We start from the raw sequence: 15,568 nt of genomic DNA on the forward strand, positions 1-15,568 counted from the left end.
TGGAGAAGGCGCTGGAGAAGGCACTGGAGAAGGCGCTGGAGAAGGCACTGGAGAAGGCACTGGAGAAGGCGCTGGAGAAGGCGCTGGAGAAGGCGCTGGAGAAGGCGCTGGAGAAGGCGCTGGAGAAGGCGCTGGAGAAGGCGCTGGAGAAGGCGCTGGAGAAGGCGCTGGAGAAGGCACTGGAGAAGGCGCTGGAGAAGGCGCTGGAGAAGGCGCTGGAGAAGGCAGTGGAGAAGGCGCTGGAGAAGGCGCTGGAGAAAGCACTGGAGATGGCGCTGGAGAAGGCACTGGAGAAGGCGCTGGAGAAGGCGCTGGAGAAGGCACTGGAGAAGGCACTGGAGAAGGTGCCGGAGAAGGCACTGGAGAAGGCGCTGGAGAAGGCGCTGGAGAAGGCACTGGAGAAGGCGCTGGAGAAGGCACTGGAGAAGGCGCTGGAGAAGGCACTGGAGAAGGCGCAGGAGAAGGAGCCGGAGAAGGCGCTGGAGAAGGCGCTGGAGAAGGCGCAGGAGAAGGCACTGGAGAAGGCGCTGGAGAAGGCACTGGAGAAGGCGCTGGAGCAGGCGCTGGAGAAGGCACTGGAGAAGGCGCTGGAGAAGGCGCTGGAGAAGGCACTGGAGAAGGCGCTGGAGAAGGCGCTGGAGAAGGCACTGGAGAAGGAGCTGGAGAAGGCGCTGGAGAAGGCACTGGAGATGGAGCTGGAGAAGGCACTGGAGAAGGCGCTGGAAAAGGCGCTGGAGAAGGCGCTGGAGAAGGCGCTGGAGATGGCACTGGAGAAGGCGCTGGAGAAGGCACTGGAGAAGGCGCTGGAGAAGGCGCTGGAGAAGGCACTGGAGAAGGCGCTGGAGAAGGCGCTGGAGAAGGCACTGGAGAAGGCACTGGAGAAGGCGCTGGAGAAGGGGCTGGAGAAGGCGCTGGAGAAGGCGCTGGAGAAGGCGCTGGAGAAGGCACTGGAGAAGGCGCTGCAGAAGGCGCTGGAGAAGGCGCTGGAGAAGGCGCAGGAGAAGGCGCTGGAGAAGGCGCTGGAGAAGGCGCTGGAGAAGGCACTGGAGAAGGCGCTGGAGAAGGCGCTGGAGAAGGCGCTGGAGAAGGCGCTGGAGAAGGCACTGGAGAAGGCGCTGGAGAAGGCACTGGAGAAGGCACTGGAGAAGGCGCTGGAGAAGGCGCTGGAGAAGGCGCTGGAGAAGGCGCTGGAGAAGGCGCTGGAGAAGGCGCTGGAGAAGGCACTGGAGAAGGAGCTGGAGAAGGCGCTGGAGAAGGCGCTGGAGAAGGCGCTGGAGAAGGCGCTGGAGAAGCCGCTGGAGAAGGCGCTGGAGAAGGCGCTGGAGAAGGCGCTGGAGAAGGCGCTGGAGAAGGCACTGGAGAAGGCGCTGGAGAAGGTGCTGGAGAAGGCGCTGGAGAAGGCACTGGAGAAGGCGCTGGAGAAGGCGCTGGAGAAAGCACTGGAGATGGCGCTGGAGAAGGCACTGGAGAAGGCGCTGGAGAAGGCACCGGTGAAGGCGCTGGAGAAGGCGCTGGAGAAGGCACTGGAGAAGGCGCTGGAGAAGGCGCCGGAGAAGGCACTGGAGAAGGCGCTGGAGAAGGCGCTGGAGAAGGCACTGGAGAAGGCGCTGGAGAAGGCACTGGAGAAGGCGCTGGAGAAGGCACAGGGGAAGGCGCAGGAGAAGGAGCCGGAGAAGGCGCTGGAGAAGGCGCTGGAGAAGGCGCTGGAGAAGGCACTGGAGAAGGCGCTGGAGAAGGCACTGGAGAAGGCGCTGGAGCAGGCGCTGGAGAAGGCACTGGAGAAGGCGCTGGAGAAGGCGCTGGAGAAGGCACTGGAGAAGGCGCTGGAGAAGGCGCTGGAGAAGGCACTGGAGAAGGAGCTGGAGAAGGCGCTGGAGAAGGCACTGGAGATGGAGCTGGAGAAGGCACTGGAGAAGGCGCTGGAAAAGGCGCTGGAGAAGGCGCTGGAGAAGGCGCTGGAGATGGCACTGGAGAAGGCACTGGAGAAGGCACTGGAGAAGGCGCTGGAGAAGGCGCTGGAGAAGGCACTGGAGAAGGCGCTGGAGAAGGCGCTGGAGAAGGCACTGGAGAAGGCACTGGAGAAGGCGCTGGAGAAGGCGCTGGAGAAGGCGCTGGAGAAGGCGCTGGAGAAGGCGCTGGAGAAGGCACTGGAGAAGGCGCTGCAGAAGGCGCTGGAGAAGGCGCTGGAGAAGGCGCAGGAGAAGGCGCTGGAGAAGGCGCTGGAGAAGGCGCTGGAGAAGGCACTGGAGAAGGCGCTGGAGAAGGCGCTGGAGAAGGCACTGGAGAAGGCGCTGGAGAAGGCGCTGGAGAAGGCACTGGAGAAGGCGCTGGAGAAGGCACTGGAGAAGGCACTGGAGAAGGCGCTGGAGAAGGCGCTGGAGAAGGCGCTGGAGAAGGCGCTGGAGAAGGCGCTGGAGAAGGCACTGGAGAAGGCGCTGGAGAAGGCGCTGGAGAAGGCTCTGGAGAAGGCGCTGGAGAAGGCGCTGGAGAAGGCGCTGGAGAAGGCGCTGGAGAAGGCGCTGGAGAAGGCGCTGGCGAAGGCGCTGGAGAAGGCGCTGGAGAAGGCGCTGGAGAAGGCGCTGGAGAAGGTGCTGGAGAAGGCGCTGGAGAAGGCACTGGAGAAGGCGCTGGAGAAGGCGCTGGAGAAGGCGCTGGAGAAGGCGCTGGAGAAGGCGCTGGAGAAGGCGCTGGAGAAGGCGCTGGAGAAGGCGCTGGAGAAGGCGCTGGAGAAGGCGCTGGAGAAGGCGCTGGAGAAGGCACTGGAGAAGGCGCTGGAGAAGGCACTGGAGAAGGCGCTGGAGAAGGCACTGCAGAAGGCGCTGGAGAAGGCGCTGGAGAAAGCGCTGGAGAAGGCACTGGAGAAGGCGCTGGAGAAGGCACTGGGGAAGGCGCTGGAGAAGGCGCTGGAGAAGGCACTGGAGAAGGCGCTGGAGAAGGCACTGGAGAAGGCGCTGGAGAAGGCACTGCAGAAGGCGCTGGAGAAGGCACTGCAGAAGGCGCTGGAGAAGGCGCTGGAGAAGGCGCTGGAAAAGGCGCTGCAGAAGGCGCTGGAGAAGGCACTGGAGAAGGCGCTGGAGAAGGCGCTGGAGAAGGCACTGGAGAAGGCGCTGGAGAAGGCACTGGAGAAGGCGCTGGAGAAGGCGCTGGAGAAGGCGCTAGAGAAGGCACTGGAGAAGGCACTGGAGAAGGCGCTGGAGAAGGCACTGGAGAAGGCGCTGGAGAAGGCACTGGAGAAGGCGCTGGAGAAGGTGCTGGAGAAGGCGCTGGAGAAGGCGCTGGAGAAGGCACTGCAGAAGGCGCTGGAGAAGGCACTGCAGAAGGCGCTGGAGAAGGCGCTGGAGAAGGCGCTGGAGAAGGCGCAGGCGCTGGAGAAGGCGCTGGAGAAGGCGCAGGCGCTGGAGAAGGCGCTGGAGAAGGCGCTGGAGAAGGCACTGGAGAAGGCGCTGGAGAAGGCGCTGGAGAAGGCACTGGAGAAGGCGCTGGAGAAGGCACTGGAGAAGGCGCTGGAGAAGGCACTGGAGAAGGCGCTGGAGAAGGCGCTGGAGAAGGCACTGGAGAAGGCGCTGGAGAAGGCACTGGAGAAGGCGCTGGAGAAGGCGTTGGAGAAGGCGCTGGAGAAGGCACTGGAGAAGGCACTGGAGAAGGCGCTGGAGAAGGCACTGGAGAAGGCGCTGGAGAAGGCACTGGAGAAGGCGCTGGATAAGGCGCTGGAGAAGGCACTGGCGAAGGCGCTGGAGAAGGCACTGGAGAAGGCACTGGAGAAGGCGCTGGAGAAGGCGCTGGAGAAGGCGCTGGAGAAGGCGCTGGAGAAGGCACTGGAGAAGGCGCTGGAGAAGGCGCTGGAGAAGGCGCTGGAGAAGGCACTGGAGAAGGCGCTGGAGAAGGCGCTGGAGAAAGCACTGGAGATGGCGCTGGAGAAGGCACTGGAGAAGGCGCTGGAGAAGGCACATGTGAAGGCGCTGGAGAAGGCGCTGGAGAAGGCACTGGAGAAGGCACTGGAGAAGGCGCCGGAGAAGGCACTGGAGAAGGCGCTGGAGAAGGCGCTGGAGAAGGCACTGGAGAAGGCGCTGGAGAAGGCACTGGAGAAGGCGCTGGAGAAGGCACTGGAGAAGGCGCAGGAGAAGGAGCCGGAGAAGGCGCTGGAGAAGGCGCTGGAGAAGGCGCAGGAGAAGGCACTGGAGAAGGCGCTGGAGAAGGCACTGGAGAAGGCGCTGGAGCAGGCGCTGGAGAAGGCACTGGAGAAGGCGCTGGAGAAGGCGCTGGAGAAGGCACTGGAGAAGGCGCTGGAGAAGGCGCTGGAGAAGGAGCTGGAGAAGGCGCTGGAGAAGGCACTGGAGATGGAGCTGGAGAAGGCACTGGAGAAGGCGCTGGAAAAGGCGCTGGAGAAGGCGCTGGAGAAGGCGCTGGAGATGGCACTGGAGAAGGCGCTGGAGAAGGCACTGGAGAAGGCGCTGGAGAAGGCGCTGGAGAAGGCACTGGAGAAGGCGCTGGAGAAGGCGCTGGAGAAGGCACTGGAGAAGGCACTGGAGAAGGCGCTGGAGAAGGCGCTGGAGAAGGCGCTGGAGAAGGCGCTGGAGAAGGCGCTGGAGAAGGCGCTGGAGAAGGCACTGGAGAAGGCGCTGCAGAAGGCGCTGGGGAAGGCGCTGGAGAAGGCGCAGGAGAAGGCGCTGGAGAAGGCGCTGGAGAAGGCGCTGGAGAAGGCACTGGAGAAGGCGCTGGAGAAGGCGCTGGAGAAGGCGCTGGAGAAGGCGCTGGAGAAGGCACTGGAGAAGGCGCTGGAGAAGGCACTGGAGAAGGCACTGGAGAAGGCGCTGGAGAAGGCGCTGGAGAAGGCGCTGGAGAAGGCGCTGGAGAAGGCGCTGGAGAAGGCGCTGGAGAAGGCGCTGGAGAAGGCGCTGGAGAAGGCGCTGGAGAAGGCGCTGGAGAAGGCACTGGCGAAGGCGCTGGAGAAGGCGCTGGAGAAGGCGCTGGAGAAGGCGCTGGAGAAGGTGCTGGAGAAGGCGCTGGAGAAGGCACTGGAGAAGGCGCTGGAGAAGGCGCTGGAGAAGGCGCTGGAGAAGGCGCTGGAGAAGGCACTGGAGAAGGCGCTGGAGAAGGCGCTGGAGAAGGCGCTGGAGAAGGCGCTGGAGAAGGCGCTGGAGAAGGCACTGGAGAAGGCGCTGGAGAAGGCGCTGGAGAAGGCACTGGAGAAGGCACTGGAGAAGGCGCTGGAGAAGGCACTGGAGAAGGCGCTGGAGAAGGCACTGGAGAAGGCACTGAAGAAGGCGCTGGAGAAGGCGCTGGAGAAGGCGCTGGAGAAGGCGCTGGAAATATTATTGTCCATCATACTGTTGGGTTTTTGAAAACACACAGAAGTCACTGGAAACCTGTCATACAAGTAGATATTTGAGTACACAGAGTGCCACACCTACAGTCATTAATGAAGTGAGGATGTGTAGTTTAGAGAGGACCCGATGAATATAACATTCTGCTAGGAATTAGGGCATCATAACGTTCAATTCCTAAGATAAAATCCGATGACAACTTCGTGCTTCGTCTTGTCGTTGTGTTTCGCCTGGAAGTGAATTATATCATCCTTGAATTAGTGTTGATTTGGTTAATTGATAAATCAAAATTGAAGCACCTAGAAGAAAGGAAGATTGTCTTAATATTCTCGTTTACGAGTGCTGGCCATGAAGGTGGTGATTGTTCCAGCCTCAAGATACTACACCACGTAATGTCAGCTTGTAAAACCATAATAAGGTACTCAAAAAATTTGCATGTACTTAAAAAAACCATTTGTGAGGAGAAACCACTAGAGACAAACAATTCTAATCAATGGTATAAATACACCTGACTTACTATGTTAATAATATTTATGTTATTCTCACGATTAACTACGATCACTTGATGACGTGGAACGACTCCTAACTTAACATTAAGAAAGAGAATATTTTATTTTAGGTAGCAAAGATACGTTGCCAGGTAACGTCATTAAACATTTTGTGGGTCCCGCGTATAAGTGACGTTTTATATATTTTCCTGTTTTAGTCTCTACCGGGGTTATAAATTCCCTCGTGTGTAAAAAACGAAATTTTGAAATAATGTTACCCAAACTTGCGTGTCTCCAATATGTAAATCTTCGTACGCTGTAAAAGCAAAAGGAACATTACGTTTTAACGAATCTCTAAACCCAAGTGGGTTAATCGGCCCAAGAGGTGATAGATGCTGCATATAACCTCTTCACCACCAGACAAGTCTACTAAAATATCTATGTTAATGATTAAATCATACACAAATATCATGTATACAGCTGTGGGACTACACACAGCTGTGGGACTGCACACAGCTGTGGGACTACACACAGCTGTGGGACTGCACACAGCTGTGGGACTACACAGTCAAGCAGCTGTGAAACTACACACAGCTGTGGGACTACACAGTCACACAGCTGTGGGACTACACACAGCTGTGGGACTAGCTGTGGGACTGCACACAGTCATACAACTGTGGGACTGCACACACTCACACAGCGGTGGGACTACACAGTCACACAACTGTGGGGCTACACAGTCACACAGCTGGGGGACTACACAGTCACACAGCTGTGGGACTACACAGTCACACAACTGTGGGACTACACAGTCACACAACTGTGGGACTACACACTCACACAGCTGTGGGACTACACAGTCACACAACTGTGGGACTACACAGTCACACAGCTGTGGGACTACACAGTCACACAACTGTGGGGCTACACAGTCATACAACTGTGGGACTACACACAGTCACACAGCTGTGGGACTACACAGTCACACAAGTGTGGGGCTACACAGTCATACAACTGTGGGACTACACACAGTCACACAACTGTGGGACTACACAGTCACACAGCTGTGGGACTACACAGTCACACAGCTGTGGGACTACACAGTCACACAACTGTGGGACTACACAGTCACACAGCTGTGGGACTACACAGTCACACAACTGTGGGACTACACAGTCACACAACTGTGGGACTACACAGTCACACAGCTGTGGGACTACACAGTCACACAGCTGTGGGACTACACAGTCACACAGCTGTGGGACAACACAGTCACACAGCTGTGGGACTACACAGTCACACAACTGTGGGACTACACAGTCACACAGCTGTGGGACTACACAGTCACACAACTGTGGGACTACACAGTCACACAACTGTGGGACTACACAGTCACACAGCTGTGGGACTACACAGTCACACAGCTGTGGGACTACACAGTCACACAGCTGTGGGGCTACACAGTCACACAGCTGTGGGACTACACAGTCACATAACTGTGGGGCTACACAGTCATACAACTGTGGGACTGCACACACTCACACAGCTATGGGACTACACACAGTCACACAACTGTGGGGCTACACAGTCACACAGCTGTGGGGCTACACAGTCACACAACTGTGGGACTGCACACACTCACACAGCTGTGGGACTACACAGTCACACAACTGTGGGACTACACAGTCACACAGCTGTGGGGCTACACACAGTCACACAACTGTGGGACTACACAGTCACACAGCTGTGGGACTACACAGTCACACAGCTGTGGGACTACACAGTCACACAGCTGTGGATCTACACAGTCACACAGCTGTGGGACTACACAGTCACACAGCTGTGAAACTACACAGTCACACAGCTGTGGGGCTACACACAGTCACACAGCTGTGGGACTACACACAGTCACACAGCTGTGGGACTACACAGTCACACAGCTGTGGGACTACACAGTCACACAGCTGTGGGACTACACAGTCACACAGCTGTGGGGCTACACAGTCACACAGCTGTGGGACTACACAGTCACACAGCTGTGGGGCTACACAGTCACACAGCTGTGGGACTACACAATCACACAGCTGTGGGGCTACACACAGTGACAAAGCTGTGGGATTACACACAGTGACAAAGCTGTGGGACTACACACAGTCACACAGCTGTGGGGCTACACAGTCACACAACTGTGGGACTACACAGTCACACAGCTGTGGGACTACACAGTCACACAGCTGTGGGGCTACACAGTCACACAGCTGTGGGACTACACACAGTGACAAAGCTGTGGGACTACACACAGTCATACAGCTGTGTGACTACCCACAATCACACAGCTGTGTGACTACCCACAATCACACAGCTGTGGGGCTACACACAATCACACAACTGTGTGACTACACACAATTACACAGCTGTGGGACTATACACAGTCACACAGCTGTGGGATTACACTGTCACACAGCTGTGGGACTACACACAATCCCACAGCTGCGGGACTATACAATCACACAGCTGTGGGACTATACACAGTCACACGGCTGTGGGACTACACACAATTACACAGCTGTGGGACTATACACAGTCACACAGCTGTGGACTACACGCAGTCAGACAGCTGTGGGACTAAACGCAGTCACACAGCTGTGGGACTACATACAATCACACAGCTGTGGGACTACACACAATCACACAGCTGTGGGACTACACACAATCACACAGCTGTGGGACTACACACAATCACACAACTGTGGGACTACACACAATCACACAGCTGTGGGACTACACACAATCACACAACTGTGGGACTACACACAATCACACAGCTGTGGGACTACACACAATCACACAACTGTGGGACTACACACAATCACACAACTGTGGGACTACACACAATCACACAGCTGTGGGACTATACACAATCACACAACTGTGGGACTACACACAATCACACAGCTGTGGGAGTATACACAGTTACACAGCTGTGGGATTACACACAATCACACAGCTGTGGGAGTACACAGTCACACAGCTGTGGAACTACACAGTTACACAGCTGTGGGACTACACAGTTACACAGCTGTGGGACTACACACAGTCAGACAGCTGTATTGATCCAGTCACGGTATTGTGCCTTTTTTTGTTCAGTAAACACTTAGTGAGTATACACATGGAAATATACACCCCTCGGTGTATATTCTCCCAAAATATATACCTCTAGGGCTTAATCCTAGCAGCTACTGAGTGGGTCATTATAGCTGCATGTCACCTGCTCTCTAAGAGTCAAGAATGCTCTAAACCCTGAAGTAGAGATTAAACTCATCGAATATTTACTGAGAGATATTTTCCTTTCAGTGTAAATATCTTTTCGAATATTATTATTATAATCACAGGAATGCTAAACCCGTAGGATTATACAGCGCATGTGGGGGGATGGAAGGTATTCAGGCTCAATTCAGGGACCTGGAGCACAGATCCAATTCCCTAGATCAAGAGCCCCTCACCAGCATCAAGGAACCTCCCTTGAGGGGTATATCTTTTCGAAACACGATCATTAGGGCCATAAGCTTCCTGGTCACCACAAGCTCAATACACCTAAAACAAACACTAAATTTAAATCTTAGCAAGCGTTGATACTTTCTCCTCCACAGGCATCACAATACTCTACCGGAAGCCCACGAAGAAACCTCCCAACTTGTTCAGCTTCCTGTCACCATTGTCCCTGGATGTGTGGCTGTACATGGCCACAGCGTACCTCGGTATCTCTCTCCTCCTCTTTGTGTTAGCAAGGTCAGTAACTCACACTAACAAGACGGTTTTCTCAACATGTTTGTGTTGTCTGGGCTATGAACTTCTGTGTTTATGGCTTCCATTGAATTCTGAGGGTTATTTGTGACTGTTATTTCGTATATACATTTGTTGATGTGTGTGTGTTAGACTGTATATGTGTGCATGTATGTATGTATTAGTGTGCGTGCGTGCATGCGTGTGGATTTGCGAATGTATATGTGATGTTTTTACGCGTGTACTCATCTAGTTGTGGTTGCAGGGGTCGATTCACAGTTCCTGGCCCCGCCTATGTGTGCGAGTCAGTGTGTTTATTATCTTGACTGGCAGTTGTACATGCACATGTACGTTCGCCTACTCATATATACAATATATATATACATGTATATATATATATATATATATATATATATATATATATATATATATATATATATATATATATATATATATATATATATGCAGGACAAGCCACGGAGGGTGGAAATCTTTATCTCAAGTACTTTCACACTACACAGTGCGTCATCAGGAGCTGTGCAATGTTGCAAGGGAGCAACCAAAGCAGGGAGAGAGGTCTCAGGGTAGCGTAGGTGTCGCCGGCCACGGTTACCCTTAGACTCGAGTCTAAGGGTATATACGCTGATTTATCCTGGTATAAATGCATTTTCAAAAGTAAATACACACGTGATGACTTATTATCATAAAAATAACCAGAGGGAAAGATTATACACATTTCTTGAGCTGATGTACCTGAATCTAAATGTAACTGTATTTATGCTAATCTCTGATTCAATTTTATTTTGTGTATTCCCACACTCAGTTATATTTTGCGAATCTTTATATTCATATATTTATAACATGAGTAATCATACGTGAAAGCTCAATAAAAATATTATTTTTTTTTCTCTTTAAAGCCTGTCTAAAATACACCGGAGATTAATTATTCTAATATCGGAGAGCTATAATAATTCTTAAAAGTGTTTCTCTGAAGTGTAGTTAATGTTATTAATGTATTCATCTACGTTAGAATCATCAGTGTAATTTTATATATAGTAGTATTATCACAACCATTCTTATCCATGAAAGTATCATCATTGTAATTATCATCCATTCTGGTATCAATCATATTAGAATCATCACTGTTAGAATTATCCATATTAGTATTGTACTTGTTGTCGGCAACAACATCTTTCTGCAACACTGTTCTTCTTATGAAGGACCTTTGTGAGCCTTGATCAAATAATGTTAACACATTGGTTTTGTGTAATTTATTCGATAACTCAACTCGAGCTATAGGGAGAGCAGTTGCTTTAAACTTATCTCTCACATTTAATGCTGTTGCTTGTTGACTTCCTGATTCTGTAGAAGTCTGCTGCTGTTCAGCAAAAGCATTTGGGTATAATGCTGTATGATGCATACCCTTGCATTTAAAACACTTCTTCAGTGAGCATTTTTCTCCCTTGTGTTCACCTAAACACTTGATGCATCTTTTCAGCTGACGAACACGTTGTTTACGTGCCTCAATTGATGTGTATTGACTACAATACTGTGCCCAATGTGTTCCATCACAAAGTACACATTTTGGAGTACGTTTATGTATGACAGTCTGTTTACTGTCTATTGTATTCACAGCTTGATAAATGCCTATATGGGATTTCCCATTATGTGGTTTAGTGGGAGTAGTTATACTCTTTTTATACTGAGTTGATGGTTTGTTATCCACTGGATTTGTGGATTTTTCATCTTGTCTCGTTGCTTGCATGCATGAAACTATTGTTTGTAAACCATTGCTAATTTCCTCACAAGTGAAATAGTGTTTATTAAACATAATATTTAATCGTTCAATAGTTTGTGGTGACAACTTATCCTGTACAATACCACTGATAAACCAATCACATTGTCTTAGGTCATATTTAGCACCTAGAGATCTGAGACTATTGTCTAATGTGATTCTAAATGCCTGTAAGTCTGAAAAACAATGTTTGGGTGGCTTCAAGCTTGATATTAAGACTGCATGTCTAACTCTAGCCTTGTCATCATCAAAGTAATTGTCTGCTAAGACACGTAAGGCTATTTGATAATTGCCTTTGACCACCGGAAATGACTTAATCAGTTCATAGGTAATTGAACTTAGCAATCTCATCTATGTCAGTTCGTGAATTTACTATGGATTGAAAACCACTAATGAATTCTTCAGAATTATGACCTTGGAAAATAGGTAATGACAATGTAGGTAAGCTTGGTAATGGGACACTTGTTGTTACAGGTGTAACAGGTGTTTGACCACTAGTAGTAGGTCTCTGTGACAGAGTTTTACGGCAGATAGCCTGTACTCCTGTCCACCTTAATTGTTGATTACTAAAAGTATCCAAAACATTTTTAATTTCATCCTCAGATGGATCTGATTCAAGAAATTTATTTTCATAATGTGTATAGTCTGAATTAATTATTTTCATACGTTGTGTAAATAATTCAATCTTGACCTCAAGATCATCAAAATCTATGTTTGTATCTTGAGTTAATCCTATACAGACTGAAATTAGATTTTCTAATTGTGTAATCTTAGTCTGTAAAGACTGAAACTGAGTTTTCAAACAAGCCATTTTAATGGTATACTGAAAATTCTAGCACCACACTTAGAGTGTTTAAAAAACACTGTACTGCTATAAACAGCTGAGTTTTTGTTATGCTTAAGTCAGCAATAATCGAGTCAGACACTAATGACCTACTAAGCTTAACCTCAGGGTCAATGACCATGAAGGGTACACAGTACATATGGCTGGTGTTTATGGCTTGAGTTTGCTGTGTCAGCCTGACCACGATGATTAATCGTAAATAACGTTATACACTTCATTCACTATACACCTAAATGTCACTGTATAACTGTAAATCACACGTGAATATTACTTACACATATATAAATGTCACTGTTAATATATATTTGAAAGCTTACACTTTATATAAGTTCCTTTAATATAACAGGTATATCTATAAGAAACAAACTTTAACACAATCTTGTCTCTTAATTTCTGTCTAAACATTATAAACACTATGTGTATATATATATACACTCAGACAAACAACATCACTTGGGTTGCTGTTGTCTTAATCAGCATTTTCTCGAGATTGGAGCAGTTGATGGAGGGTGCAGGATACCATCCCCCGTCTTCTTGTTGGGTGAGTCACCCAGCTCCCGTTTTCGTTGGGTGAACGCTGGGTGAGCGCTCGTTTTCTTTTGGCTGCCCATTCTCTGTGATTGAGTCTGGAGGGACTCATTTATACTGATTTATATTGTAAAACACTAGTTTTACAGCTTTTTTCGAAGGACCTTGGCTCATAGGTTATTTGTACACTGTAGTACAACATATTTGGACCACAGTGTGGTCTTTATCCGGTTCGAGCACGACCAATTCTGTTGAAGATATTGGCCTTACCAGCTATGTTTTATTTATAAATATAAATATAGGAAACACTTAGCTAATAAATGACAGCAAATCGTCTACACAGCCGCCCCTGCAGACGAGGTCTAGAAGCTGTCGAAACCATCTCAACATGGGCTGTCAAGAGATATAATTTGTAAATTATAAATTACCCCTAGGGGGTGTTATGTCAGCATATTTCATACACTGGTGGCTGACGATGTACGTACTTGTTTGGACTCAAAAGTCCACACCTTACTGCCGACTATAGGTTGATTACAAACTCCTTGCGACTCAAGAACTGCGCAGTCCCCCGATCTACAAGAAATTCGTAACATACCTTGCTCTTGTAATGTGAGCTATGGTGTTCTCAACACCTTCGACAGGTATCGGTGACTTGATAGAAGCTGAAGTGTCCTTGGATGTCCACGTCTTCCATTGTCTAGGAAACGCACACTGGTACACTATGTTCCACAAAATTTGTCTTTATTGTTCACAATGTATCACAAGAGAAGCTGATCACACTTCTCTTATGTTTATTGTGTTTGAGACACTTTGTTCACACTAACGCACAGATCAGTGTTCTTTGCTAGTTATCCTGGCGTCAGTGTCACTCTCCCAGAGTCAAAAGCAATCTGGCGACGCCACACCGCCCCAAGCCATTGCTGCCCCTTGCACAAAGAAAAAGCTGACCTAGTACTTTTTGCTTCCTTGCCACTTCCTCGATGAAGCAAAGCAAAATGTTTAAATCTTGCTGTTTAAGCATAGAAAACATTGTCCACTATCTTTACCATGGTAATAAAGTGGGAGCAGGATTTTCCTTAATTGTCCTGCTAAAGTAAGATATATACTGTCTCTTATAAAAATACACTTTGCAACACCGCTGCAAGGAGCAGAGGTCACTTGACTACGTCGCATAGCATCTGTGATCAATTACTCACTCTAGCAGTAAACAAAACGCTCGCCCCTTCTGAGAGGGCTTGGCCCCTCAGGGCTGAAAGGGGCTGAAGGGGCTGAAAGGGCTGAAGGGGGCTGATATCCCCCTCCTGGAGAAAATTTCTCCACAATATTAGTATTATACTTGTTGTCGGCAACAACATCAGATAGGCCCTTACAAGAATAATTCTCCATGTAGCTACCATGGCCACGTCTTTTATCAGACAATTTACCCTGAAAGACTTCTATGACGAATCTAAAAATGCAGTCAGCGCTTATACAACACCCTGCAGCGGGTTTACCAAGATCTTTGTAAATGACACCAGGAGAAATATTTCTACTCGTGTTTGAGAATACAGAAATGCATGCAGACTTGTGTCTTGCAAAGATGTAAAGAGGAGCATATAAAGCAGAGTTAATTTAATGGAACATGGAACAATAAAGAAGCAAATACAGTACGTCAATTAACCTTGCACATATTATGCTACCTTAGTCTGATTCCCTGCTGCCGTGTGTCACAGTAGCTAGATGACCTACTGTTTTATCCACTATACATATTGTGTTATCTCACTCTTGAATTGCCTGCCAGCCAGGTATGGTTTGTGTAATCATGACCGGTTTAATAAGTGGTTTTAACTCAGGTTTAGTAAGTGTATTCAGGCTTATTCAGAGACCTCACTACTACACACATTGAGAGATCAACTACCAGTGAGACTAAATGGGCTTACGTAAGTTACAGTTTGATATAACTAGAAACGGAAGAGACAAATACTAGCTTAAAACCTCTCCCTGGTCTTGTCTATACTGTAAATGACACCAGGCCTGGTTTTACAATGAGACAAGACCTCGATTTACATCGTGTGTAACTAGTCCTTGTTTCATGTCAAGTGAGACCAGGTACACGTAAAGTACTGTAGGCTTAGACGCTGAGGCTGTAGTAGTGTAGTCTGTCGACTACACTACTGTCGACTACACTACTGTTGACTACACTACTGTCGACTACACTACTGTTGACTACACTACTGTTGACTACACTACTGTTGACTACACTACTGTTGACTACACTACTGTCGACTACACTACTGTCGACTACACTACTGTTGACTACACTACTGTTGACTACACTACTGTTGACTACACTACTGTTGACTACACTACTGTTGACTACACTACTGTTGACTACACTACTGTTGACTACACTACTGTTGACGTCGACTACACTACTGTTGACTACACTACTGTTGACTACACTACTGTCGACTACACTACTGACTACACTACTGTTGACTACACTACTGTTGACTACACTACTGTCGACTACACTACTGTTGACTACACTACTGTTGACTACACTACTGTTGACTACACTACTGTCGACTACACTACTGTTGACTACACTACTGTTGACTACACTACTGTCGACTACACTACTGTTGACTACACTACTGTTGACTACACTACTGTCGACTACACTACTGTTGACTACACTACTGTTGACTACACTACTGTCGACTACACTACTGTCGACTACACTACTGTTGACTACACTACTGTTGACTACACTACTGTCGACTACACTACTGTTGACTACACTACTGTTGACTACACTACTGTT

At 49.3% G+C, this 15,568-nt stretch overlaps 1 pseudogene; it reads left to right on the top strand.

The window, feature by feature from the left end:
* Nucleotides 1-15,568, top strand: part of LOC128688966 (glutamate receptor ionotropic, kainate 2-like) — a 250,561-nt pseudogene that overhangs the window by 158,106 nt on the left and 76,887 nt on the right.

Source organism: Cherax quadricarinatus, chromosome 16, assembly GCF_038502225.1.
Source record: "Cherax quadricarinatus isolate ZL_2023a chromosome 16, ASM3850222v1, whole genome shotgun sequence".
Lineage (NCBI taxonomy): Eukaryota > Metazoa > Arthropoda > Malacostraca > Decapoda > Parastacidae > Cherax > Cherax quadricarinatus.